General features: G+C 42.3%; 1 pseudogene; it reads right to left on the bottom strand.

Annotated features, from left to right (window-relative positions):
- Positions 1 to 9,747: 9,747 nt before the first annotated feature.
- On the bottom strand, positions 9,748 to 10,992 carry LOC116483994 (tRNA (guanine-N(7)-)-methyltransferase non-catalytic subunit WDR4-like; annotated as a pseudogene).
- Between the last annotated feature and the right edge of the window lie 2,312 nt (positions 10,993 to 13,304).

Raw genomic sequence — 13,304 nt, 5'->3', positions numbered from 1 at the left:
CCACGCCCTGTCCCCCCCACGCGTGCATCACCTGTAAGGCAGGAGTAAATGCCAGCAGAAAGCCCGGGGACACCATCAGCCAGTTATACTCCAGCAGACGTAACACCAGATACTGTGCTGCTTGGGATAGCAATGATGGAAGAATAGATGTTACTTGACTTCTCCTGGCACAAAATCACATGAGCATTTTCCTCAAAAATCTGATATTTAATCATTGTTATTGGATTGGCCTAAGGTTTGACATGGATTGAATATTAAATATTTTTCCCCTGCTGAAACCCAAAGGTTGGGGTCTTGGGGGGAACACCTGCTCTCTTATATCAGTTGTAAAAAGCAGCAACACTTTTCTGTATGTATATAGGTTGTGTAAAAAAAAATCTCTTGGCTGGGTGTGGTAGCTCACACCTGTAATTCCAGCACTTTGGGAGGCCGAGGTGGGCAGATCACCTGAGGTCAGAAGTTCGAGACCAGCCTGACCAACATGGTGAAATCCTGTCTCTACTAAAAAAAAAAAAAAAAAAAAAAAAATACAAAATTAGCAGGGCATGGTGGTGCATGACTGTAATCCCAGCTACTTGGGAGATTGCGGCAGGAGAATTGCTTGAACCCAGGAGGTGGAGGTCGCGGTGAGCCGAGATCACGCCATTGCACTCCAGCCTGGGCAACGAGAACAAAACTACGTCAAAACAAACAAACAAACAAACAAACAATCAAAACAAAAACCCACAACCTCTCACAGCATTCAGGATAACCAAATATTTAATTTTTCAATCTGTGTTCCATTTCATTGGCAAAATAAAATTTTCAATGTTATATAAATGTGTATGATGTGCTTGTGCCATAGTTCCATAAAAATAAGGCAAGTCTGGTTATGCCTTTCATCAGGTGATTTTTCTTTCATCGAGCCTGTTTTATTCCTGTATGTCACTGCCTTGGCCTCTGGAGGCATTTGGGGTTTATGCATTTCTGCATTTAAAGAAATCAAATACCTTGTCAGGAACTCCTTGACACTGTGAAGGGAATAAGAAGGGAGGAGAGCAAAGAAAATTCACACACAAAACTCACGCAACAAAATGATTTGTTAGTAATTTCAAAGAAAATGGACATGAATCCAGTAAAAAAAAAAAAAAAATGCATAGGAGTAGGCTTGTAAAGAATGGGTCTGCCACATTCTATGGCAGTTTGTAGGACAGAAAAACACCATATAGTTCTTCATAAAAGTAAGCCTGAGCTACATTAGGGGGGCTTCTTTATCTTTCCTTTCTCTTATTTTCCATCCTTGCTTCCTTCGATAAATGTGTGCCGGGTTCAGTGCTAGACCCTGGGATCTCACAACGAATGAGACAGGTGTGATGGCACCTCATGGTATTTAGTCACTAGGGAAGGAGAAAGAGAGAAAAGCCAGTAAAGACATACATAAAGTAAAATAATTTCAAAGTGCAGTAAGTCCTCCCTACAAGGGAAACAGGATGTTGAAATGAGACATAACGGGAGCTTGGGAGGGCGGTCAGGGGAGGAGTCTGCTTTGGATATAGCAGGCAAGGAAAGTCTTGCTGAGGAACTGATACAGGAGCTGAGACTTGAACATAGGTGATCAACTTGTCCCAGTTTGATCAGGACTTTCTTGGTTTTAAAACGAAAAGTCCTGCATCCCTGGAGTCCCTTTAGTTCCAGGCAAACCAGGATGGTTGGTCACCCTACTTGAAAGATGAGAAAGAACCAACATTGCACAGAGTAGGGGTGCAAGTGCCCCAGAAAGAGGGACTCATATGTATGAAGGTTTAGGGGTGAGAGCTTGGCATGGCCAAGGAACCAAAGGTTTGGTGTAAGGGAGGAGGCTAAAGGAACATGCTGAGGCAGAAGAGACAGGTGGGGACCATGCCACATGGTGGAGGCTCCAGTAAATACTTTGGTTTTATTTGAGGTGCATTGAGAAGCCATTGACAGGTTTCATGTAGGGAGTGACATGATCACATTGGATACTATTTGGAGAATAGATAGAAGGAATCAAGATTAGAAGCAATGTTGGGATGATATGGTAGTAGCCCAGGTGAGAAGTGAAATTGATGAGGTAGAATGCACAGAACTTGCGTGGATGTCTCATGGGTTTCTGGTTCAAGCAGTGGAATTCATGGTTTAAAGCACTGGAGAAAATTGGAAGAAGAAGAGGTAATTTCTGCCCAATCTCCACCCCTTCTATAGCTGAGTTATACATCAGAGACCACAGGTTTTTAGAAGATGTAATTCTTCACAAAGAGACATTCATTCTAGTATTTCAAATTGCTGCCTTCATAAGTAGGAAGCTTCGGGCCCTGGGAAGGGGTTGTCATTCCTCAGTCTCTGACATAGCCCAGTTACTTATTTTTGGAGAAAAACACTGAATATGATGAATGATTTGCTAAGCAGTCAGAAAGATAAATGCAGAGATGGCTAGAAGGAAAAAAGTATCCAATGTTCCATGTGTGTACATTCACCACAGCTGTGTTACTTCTAGATCATAAACTCTGCCCAGCACTATAGCTTGAGAGTTAAAAAAAAAGAATAAAATATTTTTAAAAGTACTCTGGGCAAAAGAGAATATATTTAAAAAGAAAAACGTGAACAAAAATTTAAGTTAAAAGAATAAAAAAGGAACTATAAGTAAAAGGATTGAGGCAAGAATTATTCAGAAATTAAAGTAATAGATTTGGTTAAAAATAAAAAAAATCAAAAGAGCTATAGCTAAAAATTTAAGTAACAGATTAAGGTAGAAAATTACGGTAAAATTTAAAAAAAGATTAAAAGGATAAAATATACATTGTAAAGTCAAGAATAGACTGCATGAAAAGTAAAAATGCTAGACCCATAAGATTTGGAAAGGTAAAATCACGACCAAGCTAAAATAAGCTGAAGGATAAACAGAGAGGACAAAAATAGAGAGGTGACAACAGACTAAAGGAGGAATTGCAAACAATCAAAATGTTAAAACTTGCTAAAATTTCACTCTAAATCCCCAAGCATTTATGGAATAAAGGTCTGGAAAAATAAGCTCCCATTACTTAAGAAAAAACAAAGCTGACAAGCCACGTGACTTACTAAGAGCAGCCTCTGAGCCTATGCAACCCTCATGGGTTGGGGGCTCCAGTCGGGTTTCTTGAGGGCCGTGCAGGGGGGCCTGAATTGCCAGGGTATGTGTATTAGTCTGTTCTCATGCTGCTGATAAAGACATACCTGAGACTGGGTAATTTATACAGGAAAATGCATGTAATGGACTTATAGTTCCACAGGGTTGGGGAGGGCTTACAAACCTGGCGGAAGGCAAGGAGGAGCAAGTCACATCTTATGTGGATGGTGACAGGTAAAAAGAGAGCTTGGGCAGGGCAACTCCCATTTTTAAAACTATCAGGTCTCGTAAGACCCATTCACTATCATGAGAACAGCATGGGAAGGACCTGCCCCCATAATTCAATCATCTGTCACTGGGTCCCTCCGACAACATGTGGGAATTATGGGAGCTATAAGATGAGATTTGGGTGGGGATACAGAGCCAAATCAGATCAGCACGTGACCTCTCAAGTATCCCTTTAATGCCAACAGCAAGCCTGCTGGTCAACAGCAAGCAGAGCTCATATCTGCTATGTCAACAGCAATTCCAAGGAAGGGAATTCCTCCAAAGGTTGTTGGCAGGATAGCTTCTGTATAGTAAGCGCTCAACTGTTATTGTTATCTATGGACATTAATGTTAAGTGTTGACTTTTGAATCAAAAATACATTGTACTTTGGGCAGGGTCAGGAAAGTAGAATCCAAAAGTAAGTCATACTGAGATAAAATTATACACCATACTTGGGCACATTTTACTTTCCATTTTGAGGTGTGGATACTGTGTGTGTGTGTGTGTGTGTGTGTGTGTGTGTGTGTGTGTACTAAAGCACATAATCCAGGAGATGAATTTCAAAATTTCCATGTGATAGGTTTATTTTTAAATGAAATGGAATTTTGGATGTGAATGTTGGTTACTTTGCTCAACTCTCCAAGGCCTCTGGCTCATTCTGTCTGTCTATGTGAGTTTTCAGAGGGAAAAAATAAAAACATAATCTTAGAAATGTTCTCATCCCCAGGTGAACTCCTTTTATAGTCTTTTCACACAAGAGACTAGAATTTATTCACGATGTTAGTGAACGCCTGAGAAATTTCTTTACACCTAACCCAACCTCAGAGCTCATATCTGCTATGTCAACAGAATATACTCACGACTGTAGCTTGGTTTCACAGAGCCACAGAGTCAGTGGAAATGCCAGGCTGAAGTTTTGAAGAACAAATCCATAAGAAATAGTATCCCTGTGGCAAAACATCGACACAGAATAATGACTTGGGCCTTTGTGGATAAAATATGCAAAAGCTGAATTTAAGTGTTCTTAATTGGGTCTTTGGAGGTTAAGATAGAAACCTAGGGGGTGGCCTGTTGGCCAGGCCAGGTCTGAAGGGTGGGGTGGGAAGAGAAGTCTCTTCATTGGAGTGTTATGTTCCCTGATATCTTGTATTTCTAGCAGAAGAGGCTTTTTGTCATTTTGGGGCTATACTCTATGTTCTCTTTGGGGAAACACCCTACTCCATTTTCAGTCCAACCTTTCCACCTGGTTTGGGCAGGACTAGTTTCAGTTCTGTCATTTGCAACTAAAAGGGTACAGACAAATTCTGACTTTTGAGGTTTTGCAGTCAGCAAACAGGGCTGCAATGGGGAACCAGCTGCTCCCACTCAAGCGCTTTGACTGGGCTTTAGTAGAAATATTGCGCCCTCTGCTGGCAGAGGATTAGCATTGACCAGCTCTCAAGGACGATGTGACAGAAAGCATTTTAGAGTCAGTCCTGGAGTCAAGGTCTTTCTCCTCCATATGCAAGCTGTTTTGCTTTGCTTAAGTAATGTTACTTCTATAAGTCTGCATTTTTGTATCTTAAAAATATTAATGTTAGAAACTACCTTTCAAGACTCTTTGATGTGTACATAAATGGCCATGTGAAAGGTACTTAATCGTTGAAAGATACTATTATAAGACAGTTTTGGCAAAGAAAGCCAGCCTGTTTATCAAGTTTTTTCATGGTTCTAAAATATGATATTCAATGTTATTGGTTCTCTGGAGCTGAGAAAACATACATACATTGTATCAACTTAAGAAACTATTGTTATAGAACGTAGAGTACTAATATTAGTAAAGTTCTTAGAAATTTTCAGGTGAGGAATGTATAACAAATCACATATGTCAAAAAGTCCCTTTATAAAATTTAATATACATTTCCAGTAGAAGTATTAGATAAAATAGACGTTAACGGGTTTTTCTTTAACATGATTTTATATATGTATGAGAGACAGAGAGACAGGAGAGAGGGAGGGAGAGAGAAAGACAGAGAGAATATTATAATGGAGTAACACTAGAATAGTAGAAACATTCCCACTAAGGTAAGAAACAAGGTAAAAATGTCTGCCATCTCCAATACTGTTTAACATCATATTGGAGACATTAGTCAGTATACTAATTAAAAAATTGTGGCACAAGACTTGGAAAAGTAGTAAAACTCTCTCCATTTGCAGTTGATATGACAGTATATCTGGAAAACCCAATGGAATAAATGATGACACTAAATGAACAAAAGACCTCAGTAAGTTAGCAGGCTACAAAATGAGTGTACAAAAATCACGTGTGTGTGTGAGTGTAAATGTGTGTGTATGTAAGTGATAACTAGTTAGAAGATAAAAGAAGAAAAAATTCAATTTGCAATAACAACAAAAATATAAAATACTTGGAAATAAACTTAAGAAGTAATGTGTAAAATCCATATGAGGAAAAATTTAAAACATTCCTAAAAGACAAATGGAAATATTTCTTGGTCTTGGGTAAGATAACTTGACATCATAATGATATAAATTATCCCTAATTTAACACCACCCTAATAAAATTGCAATATGTAGTTTTCCTGGGACTACAGAAATTGATTCCAAAGTTCCCGTGGATAAGCAAACATATATGCATAAATAGGAAAACCAGTAAAAAAAGATCAGTGAAGAGAGAGAACCCTATTAAATATCAATGCACAATGAATCTTTCGTATAATTAAAACAGTGTGGTATGAATGGATAGACAGATCTGGAACATAATGGAAAGTTCAGAAATAGAACCAACTAAAAAGAAAATTTTCATATAAATAAGGTGGCATCTCAAGTTACAGACAGACTTTTTTTTTTTTTTTTCGAAACGGAGTCTCGCTGTGTTACCCAGGCTGCAGTGCAGTGGCACGATCTCGGCTCACTGCAAGCTCCACCTCCAGGGTTCACGCCATTCTCCTGCCTCAGCCTCCTGAGTAGCTGGGACTACAGGCGCCCGCCACCACGCCCGGCTAATTTTTTGTATTTTTAGTAGAGACGGGGTTTCACCGTGTTAGCCAGGAAGGTCGCAATCTCCTGACCTCATGATCCGCCGCCTCAGCCTCCCAAAGTGCTGGGATTACAGGCTTGAGCCACCGCGCCCGGCCCAGACAGACTTATTAATAAATGGTGCTAGGACAACTGAACAGTCATTTGAAAACGATAGCTTTGGATCCTTAACATACATTATACTGCAGGAAAAGCTCATATAGAAAGAATGAGCCATATAAGTACTTGAAGAAAACATAAGTGAATTTGTTTATAATCTTGTGGTGGGAAAAATATTAAACCATGTTCATCATCCAGATATAATAGCAGAAAAAAAGCAATAATTTTGACATCAATAAAAATGACTGGTCGGGCGTGGTTCCAGTATGTTGGGAGGCTGAGACAGGAGGGTCTCTTGAGCCCAGAAGTTTGAGACCAGTCTGGGCAACATGGGGAGGCTGTCTACACACACACACACACACACACACACACACACACACACACACACACATTATTTGGGTATGGTGGTGCATCTCTGTAGTCCCAGCGAGACCTGGAAAGCTGAGGTGGGAGGATCACTTGAGCCTAGGAAGTCAAAGCTGCAGGGAGCCATGATTGTATGACTGCACTTCAGTCTGGGCAACAAGCAAGACCCCAACTCTAAAAATATAAATAAAATAAAATGTAAAGAATCTTTGTAAAAAAAAAAAAAAAAGCACCACAAGCAAAGTCGAAAGACAAGTGAAAAACTGGGAGAAATATAATTGCAACACATGTCATAGATAAAGAACTAAACTCCTCAATTTACAAAACACTCAAAAATTGGGAAACACAAAGATTCATACACACCAAAACCCACAAGTGCCCTTAAACATATAAACCTCATGTTTATGGCAGAGAAATTCGAATTAAATTTACAATGAGGAAGTTCTTTCAACTTTAGTGTATGTTTGGAAAAGCTCATAATAAATTACTGAGAAAAAATTAATATATTTCTAATTTTCAGGTTGGCACACATTCAGAAGCTTGAAAACACATTTTTCTGTGATCAGCTGAGGGAAATTTCAATCTGAGCTGGGTATTAGATGATATCATTATTGGATGAAAGTTAAATTTCTTGGGTGTGATTACAGTTATGCAGGTATGTGTGCATTTCCTTAAGAAATACATGCTATGGCCGGGTGTGGTGGCTCACGCCTGTAATCACAGCATTTTGGGAGGCTGAGGTGGGTGGATCACGAAGTCAGGATATTGAGACCTTCCTGGTCAATACGGTGAAACCCCGTCTCTACTAAAAATACAAAAATTAGCTGGGTGTAGTGGCGTGTGCCTTAATCCCAGCTACTTGGGAGGCTGAGGCTGGAGAATCACTTTAACCATGGAGTTGGAGGATCGTGCCACTGCACTCCAGCCTGGTGACGGAGTGAGACTACATCACAAAAGAAAAAAAAAAAGAAATACATGCTATGATACTTTGGGGCAAAATGTCATGAAGTACACAAACCTACTTTCAAATACACCAGCTCAACAAAAGTGTGTGTGTGGTTTTTTATCTCTTTTTTTTTTACTGTGTCAATAAAAGTTTATTCACAGACATTGAAATTTGAATTTCATGATTTTCATGTCATGAAATATATTTTTAATTTGTTTTCAACGATTTTTAAAATGTAAAAACCATTCACAGGCCATATATCAGGCAGTGGGCAGGATTCAGCCCACAGGCCAGTTTGCCAACCCTATCTTAAGTGAAGATACTGACAAGACCAAACTTAACTTCTCCTAGAACCAAGATTTTCAAAGCAGACTATTAACAAGAGCATGCCCCGCTCCAGATGCCCCAGAATTGTGAAGGAGGTGAGGCTGCTGGTACAGGAGGACAATGGACTGGCGCGGCCCCTCTGTTCTGAAACCTCTGGTCCCCAGCACAGGGGAGTGGGCCTCAGCTTTGCAGTCAGCACTGTTTCCAGATCACTGTTAAAAGGAAAACAAAGCACTTATGAAAAATGTGAAGCATTCCAGCTTTGGATACACAAAAGGATTCTAAGTCCCCAGCGAAAACCCACACCAAAATCATCACCAGCATGCACAGCTGTTCCCTTGCTGAGATTTAACCACTGAAGAGCAGGTAGAAGCCGTCCTGAACGAATTACCCGATGTACCTAGAAGCCTCTTCCCAAATCAAGCAGTGAGCACCTCACTCATAAACAGTGCACGCACCCAAACGTTTTGCTTGATATGTTTTGAGACTAGTTTCACATGTTGCTGCTAAACGTTTCCAGGGAGTTGCAAAAGTTCATCCTCATGGATCGGTGATTGAAATTCAGCGACATCCCAGCTGCTCTGCAGTGTGTGCGAAGGTCAAATCAAAATAATAAATACACACGACGTCTTCGATCACCTTCCTGTAAAACCGGGTTTCTAGCCGGACCCATGTCCTCACAGTTCCTGAATCAAGTTCACCATCTGTGCAAGCGCCGCCTGACAGAGCTCCCTGCGACACTGAAACGCGTTTGGGCACTTCCCACGTGGGAGCCACTCGCCAGGGGCAGCTCCTGAGCACAAGGTACGGGGCTGGGGCAGGCTGAAGCGTTCGTTCTGTTTCAACAGCCTCGTATGGCGAGCAGCTACTGCGGGGCGGCGCATCACCTGGACGGTGAGACGGTGGGAACAACAGGAAAGCGTCCACAGCGTCGGCGATAGATCCTCCTAGAGGAAGCGCGCCAAGCTCCAGAATAGCAGAAAGCCGACAGCTGCCACCGCTGCCGGTTCACACGCTGCCTCCAACGTGAAGGTAAAGTGCTTCAAGCGCTTCCACTCCACCCATCTGGCTTCCCTTCAACCAGAAAGGAGCACAGACACCAGGCAAGAGCCTGTGCCCAACGACACAGAATGTTCTAGAGCCCAGGAGACAGTCCCGTTCTCTGAGCTGAGCTGGTCGCACCTGATGTCACCTTTTCCTTTTTTTTTTTTTTTTTTTTGAGACGGAGTCTGGCTCTGTAGCCCAGGCTGGAGTGCAGTGGCACCATTTCGGCTCACTGCAAGTTCCGCCTCCCAGGTTCACGCCATTCTCCTGCCTCAGCCTCCTGAGTAGCTGGGACTACAGGCACCCGCCATCATGCCCAGCTAATTTTTTGTATTTTTTTTTTAGTAGAGACGGGGTTTAACCGTGTTAGCCAGGATGGTCTCAATGTCCTTACCTCGTGATCTGCCCGCCATGCCTCCCAAAGTGTTGGGATTACAGGCGTGAGCCAAAACGCCCGGCCACCTTTTCCATTTTGAAGGGAGATGCCAGGATGCAGGGGGAACAAGTGAAAACTACTTTTCCTCTTTCGAGGGTGTGGGGCACCACCGACAGCCAAGATCAGCAACCCCAGGCCGACTCCCCCGGCCTTACCTTCCTTGGCCTGCCCACTGGCCCAGGTGGGGGACTCCACTGCGCTGCTTCCTCTTTAGCTGCTGCTGCAGTCTCTCCTCTTTCTTCTTCAGGTAGAAGGTTATGTTGTCAAAGGCGGCCTTGTAGAGACTGCTAAAGCTCACGTTCGCGCAGACAGAGCCTTCCAGCATGGCCCAGTTCCCACAAAGAACACTGGAGACTTTCTTTAAAATGGCACTTTCAGGAACAGACTGCCACTGGCGACCCACAGGCCTGCAGAGCAACAGGGGAGGGGTCTTCCAGGCAGTCCTGGAACACTCACAGCCCCTGGGTTTCCTCAAAAGCCATATCCCACACTCGACGCTGGAATGACAGCTTCTGCCTGTATACCAACTGCCGTCTACGGGCGTGAAACTGGAAGATGTAGCCCACAGCAATGCAGGTGCTCAGAAGCACCACCCAGTTCTCCTGGCACCAGAACACAATCCTGGGCGCGGCAAACCTCTGCGGGACCTGGAGGTCCGTGGGCTCTTGGAGACTGTGGAGGTGACAGCGGTGCACTTGGCGGCCGCTTCTGTACTCCCAGAGCCTCAGGGTGCAGTCCCCGGAGGAGGATGGAAGCAGCTCAGGCTGAGTGGGCAATATGGAGATATAGTTCACAAACTCTGTGTGCCCGAGGCAGAAGGACTCAATGCTGCGGGGTGTGGCGGCCCTGCTTCCCGTCCCGGTCCGCAGTGGATTTTCCTGTCCCGGTCCGCAGTGAGGACGAAGTGGTCATCAGGATGCACAGCCACGTCTAACAACATGGACAGAAAGGTGCCGCAGCTCCAGTTGGCCGCATCCGTGTGGCTCCAGCACCGACGAGGAGACGTCTCCAGACTTGTCAGCCACCAAGACCTTCGGAGGCTGTGAAGGTCAGGTCCGTACACCTCCTTATCATGGTCCTGACACTCAGACATTGCCATGGTTTTGTACAGAAAAGAATCAGACACTGTCATCGGTTAAAGCAAAACAGCTGCCAGACTTGGAGAAGGTGGACCGAGAATTGCACCGCTCCCCCGGACCAAGGGCGGCTCGTCCTCCCCTTTATTTTCTTGTGACTTGTTTTCAAGCACTGCAGTCATAGATGAAGAGGCTGTCGTCACTGCTTGCAGTGGAGGTGGTCTGGAACCGGCTGCTGCCCTGCACCACCAGCTTCTGCCCGCACAACGCCAGCCCCGCAGAGTCTGCCATGTGCCTACCTGCCTCGCCGCCATGCATGTTTCCCCACCCAAACCATTTTTAATTTATTTCAATAGTTTTGGGGGAACAGGTGGGTTTTGGTTACATGGATAAGTTCTTTAGTGGTAATTACTGAGATTTTGGAGCACCCAATCATCTGAGCAGTGTATGGTGAACCCAATGTGTAGCCTTTTATCCCTTGACCCCCCTTTCCTATTCCAATACCTCGAGTCCCCAAAGTCCATTATATTATTCTTTGTGTCTTCATAGCTTAGCTCCCCCTCATAAGTGAGAACATACAATGTTTGGTTTTCCATTCTTGAGTTATTTCACCTAGAATAATGGTCTCCAACTCCATCCAGGATCCAGGATGCTCTGAATGCTATCATTTTGTTCCTTTGTATGGCTGAGTAGTATTACATGGTGTGGATATCTCTCTCTCTCTCTAAATATATATATATATACCATGTAATATATATACCCCAGTTATATATATATATTATATATAATATATAATATATGTATAAAAATATATATTATAGATATATATTCTTTATCCACTCCTTCTTGGTTGATGGACATTTAGGTTGTTTTTTTAAATGTAGTATAAACCAATAGTTCCTAACAAAAGGGATTTTCCCCCAGGAGACATTTGGCAATGTCTGGAGACATTTTTAGTTGTCAGCACTTGGGAAGTGGTGCTACTGCCATCTAATGAATAGAGGCCAGGGATGCTGCTAAACATTCTACAATGTATAGGACAGCACCCCTGGCTGTCTCCCATGCAAAGAATTATCTAGCCCAGAATGTTAATAGCGATAAGGTTTAGGGAGCTGGTATAGACAGAGATAAAGCAAATGTGGTTAAAGTTAACAGTTGGTTAATCTAGGTGACGATGCCATATTCCATTCTTTGAAATTTTCTGTAAGAGTGAAAACTTTCAAAATAAAACATTTAGGGAGAAAGCATATTAAAAAAGATATAATAAAAGTCTGAGAGAGAAAAAAAAGTTGAACTGATGAAACAGTAGCCCATACAGGGGAAAACAATGGTAAAAGCAGTCCTTTTTATTTTCTTCACTAACCAATGAGAATAAAGACAGAAAATTGTGCTCAATCTACTTGTTAGGCAACAAAAAACGCAACCACAGCAATGAGTGGGGAGATTTTCATGTGTGATTTTTAGAAAGCTTCTTTTATGGTTTTACGCATTTTCTATCAGGCTTTCATTGTGTGACAAATGGACTGTATAATTTTGTCATATTAAAAGTAAATCAAAATGAGCAAACTGGGAAACCAGCAGCTGGGTTTTTTTCCCCTACAAGGCACGGAAGACCCATAGTAGAAAAGTAGGCCTCAGAAAATGATTATTAAAAATTTCTTTTGGGCCAGAACAGTGGTTCATGCTTGTAATCCCAGCACTTTGGGAGGTTGAGGTGAGAGGATTGCTTGAGCTCAGGAGTTTGAGGCCGGCCTGGGCAACATAGTGAGACCCACTCTCTAAAAATAAATAACTAAATTAATTAATTAAGAAAATTTTTTTTTCTTGACCAGTTAATGTTTATGATAATACAGTACGATTGGTGTGGTTTGTAAAACTGCAGTTTTATCTTGTTTTATTTCCATCCGGCCCTGACATGGAGGTATTGGAAAATGCAAACGGGTTCATGAAAAAAGTCAGTTTTACTTGTGGTAGAACTGAATATAAGGATGTCAAGCTTTTATTAGAAACCCAACTCGCATGCCTTGTTTGTTTTATTACCTTCTTCTGTCTCAGCTGTTCTTTATAGTTTTTACTTTTTCTTCCTTTTCCAGCATTATTTTATTGTGTAGAGTAATACTAGAATGGGTTGATCTTTTTTTTATAATACTTTCCACTGTATTTTCCATGCCCAGTAAATCTTATTTCTCTGCAGCTCTCTACCTGGAAAGACAGGCACCCAGTGCTTCCTGGGTCTGGTAGGTACAGCTGAGAATAAAGAAGTCAGAGCTCAGCTTTGAATTTCAAAAGACTTTTTTCAAGCATAGAAGACTCAGAAGTCTTAACAGCTAGGCTTTCAACTGAGAAATGAAAATAAAATCCACAGGTCCCCCCTGCAACTGATTCAAAGGACTCCCCTCTTGGCTAAGGAGACCCTAGAGAAATCTTAAAAACTGAATTCCCAGCCATGATGGATTGGGAGGTCAGACATGCCCTGTTATACTCCCTCCCTTGCTACTTGCCATTATACTTCCATTCCTAAATGTTAAACAGAAACAGGCCCTTTCTGAAGACTTGTTGGACTCCTCTTCCTTTTTGCAGTTTGACACAACAACTGACCATCA

This window comes from Hylobates moloch, unplaced genomic scaffold (genome assembly GCF_009828535.3).
Source record: "Hylobates moloch isolate HMO894 unplaced genomic scaffold, HMol_V3 SCAFFOLD_15, whole genome shotgun sequence".
Classification (NCBI taxonomy): Eukaryota; Metazoa; Chordata; class Mammalia; order Primates; family Hylobatidae; genus Hylobates; species Hylobates moloch.
Note: the sequence above shows the minus strand (reverse complement) of the source record. Positions and strands in the feature narration are given on the sequence as shown.